This window comes from Ochotona princeps, chromosome 14, assembly GCF_030435755.1.
Source record: "Ochotona princeps isolate mOchPri1 chromosome 14, mOchPri1.hap1, whole genome shotgun sequence".
Classification (NCBI taxonomy): Eukaryota; Metazoa; Chordata; class Mammalia; order Lagomorpha; family Ochotonidae; genus Ochotona; species Ochotona princeps.
This window is the reverse complement of record NC_080845.1, coordinates 341,098-356,473: the sequence shown is the minus strand read 5'-3', so window position 1 is coordinate 356,473 and position 15,376 is coordinate 341,098. Positions and strand designations below refer to the sequence as shown.

Genomic DNA, 15,376 nt, shown 5'->3' with positions numbered 1-15,376 from the left:
GAGCACCGACAGGAGGCTCCCACACCTGCACCTGGGCTGCCCCGAGGAGGCTCCCCGCTCCCAGCAGGGCAGGGCCCTCAGTGTGTGTCAGGAGCCCACAGGCAGCTGGTGCCCATGGGAGAGGGGGACTGGGGAGCACCCGCCCGGCCCCTCCGTATGGGAGAGCCAGGCAGACCCCGGCAGGGGGGAGGAAGCTCCAGGGGCAGGCACAGGAGTGGGGGGTGCCAAAGTTGAGAGAGGAGTTAGACTGGGTAGCAGGCAGTTAGGGTATTCTGGGTCCGCAAGACATCTTTTTTTCTTTTCTCAAATATAAAAGAAAGGGCATTTTCCCCACCATGTCTTGGATTCACCAGAGCACGTCTCTCCCAAGACAACTGCATATATTTTTTAAAAAGATTTATTAATTTACTTATTTATTCTGTGATTGCAAAGGCAGATGTACAGAGAGGAGAGACCGAGAGGAAGATTCTTCTGTCCGATGATTCACTCCCCAAGTGAGCCGCAACGGCCGGTGCTGCGCCGATCCGAAGCCGGGAACCAGGAACCTCCTCCTGGTCTCCCACACGGGTGCAGAGTCCCAAGGCTTTGGGCCGTCCTCGACCACTTTCCCAGGCCACAGGCAGGGAGCTGGATGGGAAGTGGAGCTGCCGGGATTAGAACTGGCGCCCATATGGGATCCAGGCGTGTTCAAGGTGAGGACTTTAGCCGCTAGGCCACCCACTGGGCTGACATGTGCATATTTTAACATATCAAGAACACGCTTCCAATTCCCACCTCAAGTGCCAGCCCGATTCTGTCTCCCGCCATCGCCAAGGGGGAGGGCCTCAGACTGGCCTCTATATCTTTAGAAAGGACAAGGAAGTTGGTTGGTGACACCTTTCTGGGCCTTTTGTCCCAAGGCCAGGTACCATGGAAACCAGGAATTCTCCTTGTTTATGGAGAAACATCTTTGAGGCAAACCTTTAAAAGGTGCTTTCCCCATTGGTACGGGTCTGTCTGTTCCTCCTGCCACTAAGGCAGAGGGCTAGAGTCTGTTTTCCACCTCCTGCCATCACTGTGGCCGGGGCTGAGGGTCCTTCTAGCCCAGAGCCCCCTCTCTCAGCTTTTCTAATAAATCTTGCCTTAAAACTAAACTGTGTCCGCACGAAAATTCTTCTTTCCTGTGAGACAAGAATTGAGCCTGCTCTCGTATTCGGGGTCAAAAACCCTACAGCAAAGTCAGAGGGTGAGGTCAGGGCGGGTCCACCATAAGGGTCAGTGCCAGCAGCCGAGATGGCTCCCAGGGGCCGAGGCCAGAGGCTTGGCCCTGGCACAGCCACCAGGGCTCGGGGCGTGGTGAGGTGTGCAGGTGTGGGTGCCTGAGGGCTCGGGGCATCCTCACCTGCACCCTTCCCAAGGACCCAGCCTCGTGGCTGGCAGCGACTCCCCTTTGCCCAGACCTGGTGCCCTCTAGATCAAGACAGGGGTGGGGGGACCCCAGATGCAGGGGGGCTCCTAGGGCCGGCATGCTGCTCACAGTCCCCCTGGGGCTGCCCAGCGGCCAGCAGCAGGTGACCCGAGCACCGAGCTGAGGCCGGAGGAGCCCGGGGGGCCTGGCTGCGGCTCAGGTCTGCCTGTTGGGCCCTGGCCGGCCGAACAAGGCCGCAGCGTCTTCCTCGTCCTCGGAGCAGGAAGTGAGAGTGGACTGCACGGGCTGGCCAGGCCGCCTCGGGCGCACGGGACAGGGCTGCGATGGGGGAGTTCAGAGTCACACCGTATGCAGGCCGGGCCTCCAGCAGCCCGGGGTCATGCATGTGTCTCTCTCACACACACACACACACGCACACGCAAAGCTTCTCTGGCAGCGACATAAAGGTCTCTAAGATGCGTGACTCTGTCCAGAACAGCTAAAAACAAGGACTTCTTTATTTGAAAGGCAACTGGCTGCCACGGGCAGGTTAGCCAGGAGCTCCGTCCGGATCACCCCCTGGGTGCAGGGCCCGAGCACTGGGACCCTCCTCCTCTGCTTGCCCAGGGGCACCCGCTGGGAGCAGCCAGACCTGTGTCCCTGCAGAAGGGGGTGTAGGCTGGGTCTGTGGAGCCCTGCCCCAGCCCCTCCCACTGAAGCTTCCTCATTAAACAGGTCTCTAAGTGCAGGTGCACCAGGGGCTGGGGGCCAGAGCCACGCCCCCCTGCAGTGCCCCCTGCTACCTGGAGGACTGTGGGGCCTCCCCAGGGCGGGCACAGCCAGAGGCAAGGGGACCCAGGCTCCCTGCTCCCCTGCCTGCCTGGAGACTGCCCGCCCCAAGCCTGGCATCCCCTGGAAGGCAGGCCAGGCAGGAAGCAGGGTCAGCTCCCAGCTGGGGTCCGGGGAACATGGCCAGGCTTCTGGTTGCTTATCCTAGCAATGACCTTGGCCAAATGACCTTGGCCAGAAAGGCTCTGGCCCCGGGGCTCTGGCTAGTTCTCACTGTAACTTCTCCTCCGGTGACCTTGTGGTGACCTCTGCCCGGTGCAGCAGTATCTTTGGTTTCCAGATTGGGGGAGCCGCAGCTGCGGAAGTGGGGTGGTCTCTGGTTCCCGCATCTCTGGGCAGAGCCACGCGGAACACCCCGCTGCGGATGCGCCCGGATCCAACCACGCCTGAAGGCAGCCCCGTGTCGGCTGGCCCATGGACGCCCCCTACCCACGTTTCCCACCCGTGGCAGGCGGCCAGGGGGTCCGCGTCCGTCGTGGCTGCTGAAGCCGCACGTCTCTCTCGGCATCCGGCGAGTTTGTCCGGGGCGCGGGACCCCGGCACAGCCGAGGTGGGCGCAGCCTCGCGTGCCGCCAGCTCCGCCGGGGACGGCGCGCCCCGGGCCGGCGGCACCTGGGCGGGCGAGCGCGCGCGGCCGGCGCGGCCCCTTTAAACGGCCGGCGGGCGCCGCCCCCGCCCCGCCCCCGCCGCGGTGCGGCCGCCGGTGCAGGGCGAGGTCGGAGAAAGTCCATGGGCGCCGGAGCGCGCGGACGCCGGAGCGCTGCCCGCCCGCCCGCCGCACCGCCGGGCCGAGCGCCGCGCGCAGGGACGGCCGCCCGCGCCGCAGGTACCGCCTCGGGCCCGCCGCGTCCCGCCAACTCCGCGCCCCGGCCGCCCAACTTGCCCGTGCCCTGCCGCAGTGCCCCGCGCGCGGGGGCGCGGCCGGGCCCGGCGCCGGCGCGGGGCGTCCCGCGGGCACCCCCGGCTCCCGCGCGCCCCGGGACCCTCGGCCCGCCCGGCGGCGGCGGGGGGCGCGCGGGACACACCCCTCCCCGCCGGGCCGGGCCGGGCCCGCGCGGCTGCGCAGCAGCCCCGTGCCGGCCGGGGCCTGTCCTCCCGGGCCGGCGGGGACGCTGGGTCCGGCCGCAGTGGGCGGTGCGGCCCGGGGCTTGGCCCCTGGTCCGAGGAGCTCCGAGGGGAGGGCCGGGGCGCGCACCCAGAGTCCCCCGACGTGGTGTCCCGCGGGCCCGCCGGCCGTGTGGGCTTCCTGGGCTGCAGGTCGCCGCTGCCGCGGTCCGCGGGAAGTTTGCTCGTGCGGTCGGTGGTGGTCAGTGCCGGGGACCTGTGGCTCCGTCGCTGTTGGGGCCTGGCCCCGAGCGCCCGCCCTCCTCCTCCCTCCTGCGACCTGGGGATTGGTGTTGGTGGCCCACGTGGTGGCCGGCCGGCTCCTGGGATCTGGCCTGGGGGCTGGCCGGGCCCTGCCTGGGGCGCTGCTGCCCCGGCCTCCTGCGCACCCCCTTCCCTGGTCCTCTCAGAAGCTCCTGGCCCCTCGCCCCTCCTCCCTGCGGCACCGGGGCCGAGTTGCGCCCTGTACGATGGCCATAGAGTCAGCGTGAGGTCAGGCCGCACCTTCCTGGGGGCTGCCTGCGTTCTCCATGGGTCATTGTCCTGCCGGGAGGCCCTCTGCCACAGCCCAGGCCAGGGAAGTCGCCGGGAGCAGCCAGCCTAAGCGCTGCGAGCCGCACAGAAAGTGGGGCAGGCGATCACCTGTCACCCCTTGGGGGCCAGCCACAGTGTGATCACAGCCCGGCCTGGCTCTGGGGGTGGCGTCGCAGGGAGGGGCTCTCAGCTGGTGTTTTCCGGGGTGGGAGGTGGGCAGTATTCTTTGGGGCTTCTGGGTGGCTGTGAAGCGGGCGGTGCCCCCAGGACGGGTGTTGGGCGGTGCTGTCCTTCCAGGCCCACTCCCCAACCTGCACCACACCTGTGCGTGGCCGCTGGGCTGCCCGGTCCACCTGGCTTCCCTGGCCAGGCCTCCCATCTCCCCGTCGGCCTGTCCCCTCTCCCTGTCGGCCTGGTGACTTCCTGCATGTGTCTGCCCCGGGGTCCCACACGGGGCTCGTGTCCTGCTGGGATGTCAGGGTCCGGTGACCTGGGCTCTGGGTACTTGTGGGGACGTTGGTGCTGAGCATCCAGTGTTGGAGGGCCACAGGGCTGGAGCGGCCCCTCCCTGCGCAGTGCCAGGGTTCGGAGACCTCCGACCATGGAGTCACCATTGTGGCAGCGTAGCCCATGGCTGTAGTGGCCCTGGCTGTAGGAACAGTTGCCCACACTGAGCCAGGCTGGCCACTTCCCGCCGTGGTGGCCTGGGCCAGCGTGCCCCAACCATGTCCTGGGCAGGCAGAGCCTGGCACAGGACCTGCAGGGGGAAGTAGCCCTGTGGTGGGCCCTGCCCAGTGGGATGCTGGCCCCTGAGCTGCCCCTGCCTGGGGTCTGTAGGACCTGGCTGGGCTGCTGCGCCTTGACCTGGGGCTGCCCCCCACTGTTGCCCAGCTTGGCTGGGTAACACTGGTCCTCCCCGAGTGGGTGACCCCGTGTGGGGACCTGGGCCGGTGAGTCTCCACCCGACCCGTGGGGGATCCCTCGGGAGTTGTAGTTGGAAGGTTGTTTCTCGGGCTGGGGCCCTGCGTGCCAGGAGAGGACCCGGCTGTGCCCACCTGCCCTGACTGTACGTGCTGTGCCCATCTGCCGTGTGGGGCCGGGGTCCTGGCTGTACATGCTGTGCCCACCTGCCGTGTGGGGCCGGGGTCCTGGCTGTATGTGCTGTGCCCACCTGTCGGGGGGGCCAGGGTCCTGGCTCTATGTACTTCTCAGCCCCTCCCAGCCACACACAGCGACAGCAGAAGGGTGCCGTCCACTGCCGGGGCACCCCATTCTGCTGTCCACAGTCGCTCCTTCACGGGGAGCCCCACGTGTGGGATGTGAGGGGCCTGTGTCGCCTACATGTGTCCTTGGGGACAAGCAACCATCACCCTGGGGATGGACAGGGAGGATGGGACCCTGACCTTGGGCTCCTGGGCTTGCTGGGTCATCCTGGGCTCTGGGTTCAGTCCCAGCCCAGTGACCTTGGGTGAGGCAAGCTTGGGGGGATAAAGGAGGTGCGGATGGCGGGTCAGCAGGCTGGGTCTCCCTGAAGGGGTGTCTCCCCTCCCCCTCCTGCAGGTCCTGGCACCTTGAGGGGCACATGGCCATGGATGGGCCGGAGCTCCAGGGCCCGCCCAGCGTCTGCCCCTGTGCCTGGGAAATCGGCGAGGTGGGGGTGGGGAGCCCCAGGGCTGAAAGTGGCCATATATAGTCACGGGGTGAGCTGCCGCCACGGGCTGTCCCGGGCCTGGCACCAGGCCCAGCGCCGGGTCCCCGAGGGCGGTCTGGCTCCGGGCTGGGGGTGGCTTCCTGGGCAGTCAGCGTGGCGGGGGGCGGGGAGGCTGGTATGAGCAGCAGTGCTCGGGTCCCGTTTGTTGATTGAAAATAAAAATCTCTTGTGCCCTGCAGGTTACGGCCAGGCATGTGGCGGGGTGGGGCTGCCAGTCCACGGGCAGGGTACCCCTCTCCTCACGCAGCCCCTGGAGGGGCACCCAGCATTCCTGCCGTGACCGTGACCGTGTAGCCCCTTTCATTGAGCTCAGTGCCTTGGCTAAGTGTGGTAGATTGATACTTTTCCTTGCTGTCAGCAGTTTTTCTTCCCCCTTTTTTTTTGGATATGAAGCCATTAGGGTGCGGGAAGATTAAAAAGATACAATTAAAAAGATACATTACAATTAAAATGTTAATGAAATCTGTATCATGCCACGTGCGCCTTCAGGCAGGCAGGCTGTGCGTCCATTAACTGGGCCCTTCTTATTTCACACTGACCCCTGCTGAGAGATTTGCGCTGTAATTGGATTTTTTTTAATAAAAAAAAGGGGGAAAGAAAAGCTTTTAAGAAAATAGAGGTTGAGTGGCCGGCCGGGGAGCTGGGGCCTGGGCTGCCTCCTGCGTGGAGTGGGCTCGGGCCTGGGCACCCCTTCAACTGCCCTGGGAGGCTTGTGGGGGTGACTGGCAGCCCCAAGGGGGGTTCACCCTGCTGGGGGAGGGGCCTCAGAACCCCCTCACCCCTGTCCCCACCCCGGGCTGTGACTGTGGCGGGGCCAGGGGCCAGAGAGTGTGCCATGCTTGTGTGTCGGCTCAAGTCAGGCTGGGGGGCTTTGGGGAGGAATCCCCCCTCCCAGGAGAACCTGTGGGCTCTCTGTGGTGGGTCTGGGTGGGCGGCTGGGCTGAGGCCGGGCCTGGCCCGGGACTCCAGTGCCACCCTGGCGCTGTGCAGCCCGGGGGCTGGTCAGGTGGTTTGCATCGCGGCTGCAGTAGACAGATTTCGTGTGTGTGTGTTTTTGCAACACCTTTCTATAAAGGGAAACATAATTTAAAATATGATTACTTAGTGTTGTAACAGCCGCCTCAGCCGCTCTGATGCCGACATCATTATCAGAGACTGATATTAACTTGCAAAAAATATTATGCAAATCACCTGCTGGCTCCACGGGAATCCTGCGCCTGGCACGTGGGCACCCTGGCTGCCTCCCCCAGGGGCCCAGGGAGAATGCTGTCGTGGGCTTCGCCCTGGCTGCTCCCTGGAGCCCAGGCACCCCAGGAGGAGGCAGGGAACTTGCAGACCAGAAGCAGGAAGTGCCTGCCGAGGCCTCTGGGCTGGGACCGAGTTCAAGGCCGATCCCCCATTGCCCTTGTTTGATTGGGGCCAGGGAGGGAGCCCCCAGTGGTTGGCTGTTTCTGGGGGGCCCTGGCCCCTAGTGACTTGGCTTTGTTGAGCTGCTCTGCTGCCCGTGGGACGGGGCGGTTAGGCCGGGCACCGTAGTCTGGCTGGAAGGCAGTTTTTGTGGGTGCTCGTACCTCCAGGTCACCAGCAGCAAGTTTGCGGCACCCCATTGGGCATGGCAGAAGGAACCCTGTGGTCCTGGCAGCCACAGAGGCCTAGCAGCGCTGGGTCATGCTCACCCTTGGGCCACCCCCAAGTCAAGTTCTGGGGAGCAGGGCCCAGGGCCCCAGGCGTTCTGTCGCTGGGCAGCAGCACGTGGCTGAGGTTCTGGTAGGCTCTCATGGGGGCCGTCCAGTGCTTCCCTTTGCTCCGTGGCAGAGTTACAGAGCTGGGGAGAGATGGGTTGAGGGCTGTGATGAGCTCAGGAGCCAGGAGCTGCTGCAGGTCTCCCACGGGGTGCAGGGGCTCAAGCACCCCAGTCATCTTCCACTGCCTTCCAGGGGCACCAGCAGGGAGCTGGGTGGGAAGTGGAGCAGCTGGGACTTGAACCGTGCCCACATGGGATGCTGGCATCTCATGGGGTGTTTTTTACCCGCTGTGCCATGAGGTTGCCTTTATAATTAATCACTTAGAGAGGCAGAGCTGCCATCCGCTGGTGTCCCTCCGTGGGAGGGGGAAGGGAGGCATGTGGACAGCAGGTGGTGTGGTATCCGGGGGAGGGTCCAGGTGCAGGTGGGGGCTGTCCCCGGCCTCTCCCAGCTCCCTGGTGCCCTGGGCCAGCCCCGCCCCCTCCCTGCCTGTGTCATCTCATGGCCATCTCCCCTCTTGCAGAGACACTGGGCAGCAGGTTGGGGCTGCACCTGGACGGCCTCCTCCCGCCAGGCCTGGCCTGTTTTTCGATAAGGCGCCGCCTGGAGGCTGAGTGGGCATGATGTTTGTGGGTGCCACTCACCCCATGTGGGGGGTGGAAAGCTACGGGACGTGCCCTGGCCAACTGGCCGGCCGTGGAGGGACAGGGGCGCTTTGCCACCAGGAGCACCGCGGGGAGGGGCCGGAGGGAAATGGGGCCACGGGAGGGGAGCTTCCCTGGGCTGCGTTATGTAACTTGGGGACAGGATCTGTGTTTGTCGCCGTAACCCAGTTTAGCTCCAGAGTCTGTGTTGTATGAAGTGGCCTGGAAACCAGCGCTGCGTGGGTCTCTGTGGAGCCGGGGGGCGTGGCCATGCCGGGGCCCAGGCTGGGGTGCCCAAGGCTTCTAGGCTGAGGCACTTCCGATGCCAACCTGCTCTCACACCCCTGCTGCCTCACCAGCAGGAGCTGGGGGAGCCTTCTTTCCTGGTCAGCGGGCAGGGCCCCCAGCTCTTCCACACCCCTGCAGGGCACTGAGTTTCAGGCCCTCCTCCCCCCGATCTCCAGGCCTGGGCAGGCGGCAGGGGCTCTCCAGAACAGTGCCTCTCCGTGTCCTAGGGACAGTGTCAGGGGTGGGCATTGACCTGGCATCCAGCCCCTGGGCGAGGGTCCCAGAAGGTGGCCCCAGAGCAGGCCCTGTCAGCAGCATCTCCCAGGCACTGACCCCTGCCTCAGGCCCTGACCTTGCCCTGTCCCTCCGAGGTTAGGAACCCCCCAAACCTGATGTCTAGGAGAAGGTGAAGGATGCCATCAGGGCAGACGGGCGGTGCCCATGGGGAACATCCACATATGCCCTTTAGGACAGCTGCCCGACCACCGCCCGACCTGCCCACCTCAGCCGGCCCCTTGTCGACGTGGTCGTCGGGTGTCAGGTGTTTTAAAACTTGTGGTTAAATTACATGCAGTTTTTAACCATTTCAGCTGCTTATGTCTTTTTGTGTTGGTTAGAGAGAGCCGAGATGTAGGGGAAACCCTGCCTTCAGTGTTGCACTCAGCAGCCAGGGCCGGCCCGGCCTGCACGATGCAGGGGCCAGTGGCGGCTGCGGAGGCTCCCTGATGGTGCCCCAGCTCTGTGGGTGAGATTTTACAGGGTGGCATGGCATGTATTGCGGGGCCCTGGCGTGGGCGCTATGGGTGCTGGGCCAGCGTGGGGCCAGAGAGTCCCTGGTCGGAGGGCACTCTGTGTCCGCGTGGAAACTCACTCGGGTCGCCTTGTGGGTGGGGTGGGGCAGGGGAGAGGTGTGGGTGGGACTGGGGTCAGCTGGTCCTGGCAGGAGGTGGCGGTGTCCCCTGGCATCCTGGAACCAGTGTGGTGCTTGCATGGAGGGGGTGTGTGCGCCACCCAGTTCTCTCCCCAGGCCACCACGGCCGGGGCTGGGCCGGGGCTGGGCAGGGGCTGGGCTGGAGCTGGGCTGGAGCTTCTGGGTCGGCCAGGTGGGTACAAGGGCCCAGGCATGTGGGGCGTCCTCCATGCTTCTCAGGCGCATCTGCACGGAGCTGCATGAGAGGTGGAGCCGCCAGGACTTGAACCGGCGCCTGTGTGGGGTGCAGGACTGCTTGAACCTCTGTGCCGCAGCACCGGCCCCTCCTCAGTCAGTACTGACCCCTCCTCAGTAAGTACCCTCCTCAGTCAGTACTGAGCCCTCCTCAGTCAGTACCCTTCTTCAGTCAGCACCGACCCCTCCTCAGTCAGTACTGACCCCTCCTCAGTCAGTACCCTCCTCAGTCAGTACTGACCCCTCCCCAGTCAGCACTGACCCCTCCTCAGTCAGCACTGACCCCTCCTCAGTCAGCACTGACCCCTCCCCAGTCAGTACCGAGCCCTCCTCAGTCAGCACTGACCCCTCCTCAGTCAGTACTGACCCCTCCTCAGTCAGCACTGACCCCTCCTCAGTCAGCACTGACCCCTCCCCAGTCAGTACCGAGCCCTCCTCAGTCAGTACCCTCCCCAGTCAGTACTGAGCCCTCCTCAGTCAGTACTGACCCCTCCTCAGTCAGTACCGAGCCCTCCTCAGTCAGTACCCTCCTCAGTCAGTACCGAGCCCTCCTCAGTCAGTACCGAGCCCTCCTCAGTCAGTACTGAGCCCTCCTCAGTCAGTACCCTCCCCAGTCAGTACTGAGCCCTCCTCAGTCAGCACCGACCCCTCCTCAGTCAGTACTGACCCCTCCTCAGTCAGTACCCCTCCTCAGTCAGTACTGACCCCTCCTCAGTCAGTACCGAGCCCTCCTCAGTCAGCACCGACCCCTCCTCAGTCAGTACTGAGCCCTCCTCAGTCAGCACTGACCCCTCCTCAGTCAGCACCGACCCCTCCTCAGTCAGCACCGATCCCTCCTCAGTCAGTACTGACCCCTCCCCAGTCAGTACCGAGCCCTCCTCAGTCAGTACCCTCCCCAGTCAGTACTGAGCCCTCCTCAGTCAGTACCCTCCTCAGTCAGTACCGAGCCCTCCTCAGTCAGTACTGAGCCCTCCTCAGTCAGTACTGAGCCCTCCTCAGCACTGACCCCTCCTCAGTCAGTACCGAGCCCTCCTCAGTCAGTACCGAGCCCTCCTCAGTCAGTACCCTCCCCAGTCAGTACTGAGCCCTCCTCAGTCAGCACTGACCCCTCCTCAGTCAGTACCGAGCCCTCCTCAGTCAGTACCCCTCCTCAGTCAGTACTGACCCCTCCTCAGTCAGTACCGAGCCCTCCTCAGTCAGCACTGACCCCTCCTCAGTCAGTACTGAGCCCTCCTCAGTCAGCACTGACCCCTCCTCAGTCAGCACCGATCCCTCCTCAGTTAGTACTGACCCCTCCCCACTCAGCACCGACCCCTCCTCAGTTAGTACTGAGCCCTCCTCAGTCAGTACCGACCCCTCCTCAGTCAGTACCAACCCCTCTCCAGGCAGCACTAAACCCCCCTCAGTCTTGGAATGGCTCCCGGTGGTGTCCAGGCCTGTGGAAGGGAGGAGGGGATGGAGTGTCCCCCTGGAGTTGAGCAGAGGGGTCCCCTGAGCTGTCCCCCCACCCCCTGCTGCCGTTGTGTTCTGGGGTTTGCGCAGTGGGCAGGAGTCCCAGTCCGCTCAAATGAGCAAGAGTGAGCAGCTGCTTATGCAAATGGGCGTCTGCTTCTCCTGCTGGGAGGAGAGAGGCGGCCCTGGAGGGGGAGTGACTGCAGGGGTGGGGGATCTGGGCAGCCCTCCCACCCAGGTGCACCCTCAGGGCCATGGGGCATGGGCTGGGGTGGCCTGGTTGTTGCCCTGTCCTGTGCCTCCTGGCCTGCAGTAGTCCTGGTGGTCCTGGTCTTGCCCCCTGGGTCAGCAGAGGTCATGTGACCTCTTCCCCATTCCGCAGAGGGCCCGGGCGATCAGGTGGACCCGGGGGGAACTGGGCCCTTGTGCCTTTCTTGCATTGCGAGTCCCATACGTGAGGGCGCTGGTGGATGGCTGGGCCCCGGTGGCCCCCAGCTCGCTCCATGAGCTTGCCCATGGGTGCCCGGCTCCTCCCTGGGCTTGCCCATGGGGGCCCGGCTCCTGCACCCAGTGCCTTCCGGGTAGACAGAGCAGAGCGGGCGCGGGAGGGTCCTGGTGCTCTCCTGGAGGGGTGATGGGGTGGGGTGGGCACCCTCTGCTCCTCGCTGGCGGCGTTGGGGGCTTCTCTCTGCGGTATCATGTTAGTTACCTCCACAGCAGTAGCTGGGGAGGCCACGCCACCATCCCAGCTGTGACTGCAGCCAATTTCCGGCAGTGCCCCCAGGGAGTTCTCCTGCCTGGGGCGGGAGAGCCAGCAGGCACCCAGAGCCTGCATGGGCTGCAGAGTGCGTGGGGGTGTGCTCATTCCACGGAGCTGTGCCCTGCTCCCGTGCTAACTGCTTAGAGCTGGCAGCAGACTCCTCTGGGCTGTGTGGATGCAACTGTCTGACCCCACCATCCTGGCACAGTGTGGCCTTGGCCTGTGCAGCACCTGCAGGGCTCTGAGCCACTGCCGCCCTGGCCCAGGAGTGAGGAGGGCTCCAGCCCCGTCAGGTGCACAAGGCTGAGCTCCGTTTGCAAAGCCCTCTTGTCGCTGTCCTGGGACCCCCTGGGGCATGGGGTGCAGCCATCCACGGAGGCCCCTGTTCCTGCCCTCGCCCCATGGTGCCCTGTCCACGTTTGGAAGAGAAGTCGTGATTGAAGTGAGATTAGTGTATTTCCTGCAGCCTCCCATGGGAGCTGTCCACACACGGGATACGGCCTGTCCCCTGTGGGTGGGCATTCCCACTCCTGAGTCTTCCTCTGTCCCCACAGACGGTCACCCAGGTGGGTTGGGGGCAGACCGTTCCCCATGGGCAGGCTCACACAGGCGGCTGGGGGCTGGACAGGCCGCCTTGCTCCCCATGGACAGGGTCATCCAGGTGGGTGGGTAGTAGACAGGCCGCCTTGCTCCCCACGGACACGTCCCAGGTGGATGGGGGTAGACCAGCTGCTTCTCTCCCCACAGACAGGGTCACCCAGGTGGGTGGGGAGTGGACAGGCTGTGTTTCTCCCCATGGGCAGGCTCACACAGGCGGCTGGAGGGCGGACAGACCGCCTTGCTCCCCACGGACAGGGTCAGCCAGGTGGGTGGGTAGTAGACAGGCCGCCTTGCTCCCCACGGACAGGGTCACCCGGGTGGGTGGGTAGTAGACAGGCCGCCTTGCTCCCCACGGACAGGGTCACCCGGGTGGGTGGGGAGTGGACAGGCCATGTTTCTCCCCACGGACAGGGTCACGCAGTGGGTGGGGGTGGATGGGCCACCTCTCTCCTCACAGATGGGTTCATGCAGGCAGGGGGGGCGAGTCATCCCAGGTGTGCCTTCCCTGCCCCCCTGAACTCGCAGGCTCAGAGGAGCCGGGGTCTGGGGTTTCTGGCCTGTGTCTTCCAGGTGGGGGTGCTGCTGGGCAGGGGGACTGGGTGGAGAGCAGGGAAGGGTAGAGGGCCTCCATTGGGCTACCTCTCCTCCTCTGCTGGTGTGTGTGTAACATTTTGCTTCTGTATTACAAAGGTGAGGGTGTTGCAGACCCGTGTGGGCCTCCGATTAGGATGGAGGGGTCGAGGTAGGGAAGAGGGTGAATGAGCTAAGGGTTCAGTTTCTGCTGTATCCGCGGAGGAGGGTGGAGGGGCTGAGCCTTGCTGTCGGACTACACCAGCACCCGGGAGAGATGTTTCATTGGCTGCTGCCATGAGCGGGAGAACGTTCGAGGGTGTTGCTCGAGTGGTCTTGGTTGCTCTGAGGAGTTGTTGGCTCTCTTACACCAGAGGTGAGGAATTCTGTCTGAGGCCTGCTGGCCGTCCGCTGTCCTCGGTGCCTGTTGCAGGGCACGGCCTGGAGTGTCGTTCCCCCTGCCCCCTTGCCACCCTCTGAAGAGGGAGGGACGCAGAGGTTCCTGTTGGCCGAGGTGGCCAACTGTGCATCTGGTAGGCTCTGTATTGTTGCAGGGGAGTCGGCCCTGCGGTGGCCCGGTCCTGCAACATGGGCTCCAGGGTCAGAGTGTGTGCCTCTGTGCTTTTCCTGAGATTGGGGAGTGAGCGGGGGCCCCCAAGAGACCCCACTGGGAGGCCCTGTGAGCTGGCTGTGTGTGTGCTGGCTGGAGCAGGCTCAGGCTCCATACGCCCCCCGCACCAGCCAGTGCAAGTATCAGCGGGTACAGTTCCCTGGTCTTTTTCTTCCCCAGCCCTGGTTCTCAAGTGAACCAGCAGGTGCTGCCACCTAATCGGGGCAGCACAGAATTCCTGCCTGGCCCAATCCAGTCTCTTCCCAGTCCCAATTCTCATGTACAACTGTGGGTACTACGGCCTAGTGAACCCCTTCTGTGCCCTCCCCATGGCCTGGTTTTTGCGTGTGCTGGCAAGTGCTATGGCCTAGCACAGCTGAACCCATCCACCACCAGCCCCAGCTCTCCTTCAGGTGCTGCGGCCCAGCCCTGCCTGGGCTGTTCCCAGTGCACAGCTCTCCTTCAGGTGCTGCGACTCAGCCCTGCCTGGGCTGTTCCCAGTGCACAGCTCTCTCTTTCAGGCACTGTAGACCTGTCTGGGTGACCCCATGTACTGCTACCAGACCAGATCCAATCACAGTGAGCGCCAATGGGTGTTGTGACCTAGCCTGGCAGTCTGTCCCCGTCTGCTTTAGTGCCTGACCTAGTGAGGGGTCCCCGGATTCCCTCATAGTTCCCTGAGTTACCTGTGGGTGCAGTGGCATGGTCCACAAAACCCCAAGAAATCATTTCATAGACATCAGAGCAGCCCTTGTAGCTTGGGATCCCTGTGGGATGTGTCCTTGATCCCTGTGGGATGTGTCCTGGATCCCTGTGGGATGTGTCCGGGATCTCTGTGGGATGTATCCTGGATCTCAGTGAGATGTGTCCTGGATCTCAGTGGGATGTGTCCTGGACCCCAGTGGGATGTGTCCTGGATCTCAATGGGATTTGTCCTGGACCCCTGTGGGATGTGTCCTGGACCCCTGTGGGATGTGTCCTGGATCTCAGTGGGATGTGTCCTTGATCTCAGTGGGATGTGTCCTGGACCCCAGTGGGATGTGTCCTTGATCCCTGTGGGATGTGTCCTTGATCTCAGTGGGATGTGTCCTTGATCCCTGTGGGATGTGTCCTTGATCCCTGTGGGATGTATCCTGGATCCCTGTGGGATGTGTCCTGGATCTCAGTGGGATGTGTCCTGGATCCCTGTGGGATGTGTCCTGGATCTCAGTGGGATGTGTCCTGGACCCCAGTGGGATGTGTCCTGGATCCCTGTGGGATGTGTCCTTGATCTCTGTGGGATGTGTCCTTGATCTCAGTGGGATGTGTCCTTGATCTCTGTGGGATGTGTCCTTGATCTCTGTGGGATGTGTCCTTGATCTCAGTGGGATGTGTCCTTGATCTCAGTGGGATGTGTCCTTGATCCCTGTGGGATGTGTCCTTGATCCCTGTGGTATGTGTCCTGGATCTCAGTGGGATGTGTCCTTGATCCCTGTGGGATGTGTCCTTGATCTCTGTGGGATGTGTCCTGGATCTCAGTGGGATGTGTCCTCGATCCCTGTGGGATGTGTCCTGGATCCCTGTGGGATGTGTCCTGGATCTCAGTGGGATGTGTCCTCGATCCCTGTGGGATGTGTCCTGGATCCCTGTGGGATGTGTCCTGGATCCCTGTGGGATGTGTCCTGGATCTCAGTGGGATGTGTCCTGGATCTCAGTGGGATGTGTCCTGGATCTCAGTGGGATGTGTCCTTGATCTCAGTGGGATGTGTCCTGGACCCCAGTGGGATGTGTCCTGGATCCCTGTGGGATGTGTCCTTGATCCCTGTGGGATGTGTCCTGGATCTCAGTGGGATGTGTCCTGGATCTCAGTGGGATGTGTCCTTGATCTCAGTGGGATGTGTCCTGGATCTCAGTGGGATGTGTCCTTGATCTCAGTGGGATGTGTCCTTTATCTCAGTGGGATGTGTCCTTGATCCCT

General features: G+C 63.6%; 1 protein-coding gene across 1 annotated transcript in view; it reads left to right on the top strand.

Annotated features, from left to right (window-relative positions):
• The first annotated feature begins 2,932 nt into the window (after nucleotides 1-2,932).
• The window catches only part of NACC2 (NACC family member 2), a 40,919-nt gene continuing 28,475 nt past the window's right edge, over nucleotides 2,933-15,376 (top strand). The window contains exon 1 of the mRNA XM_058672629.1: nucleotides 2,933-3,062. The gene's annotated coding sequence lies outside the window, so the exon portion shown is untranslated. The remainder of the gene's footprint in view (nucleotides 3,063-15,376) is intronic.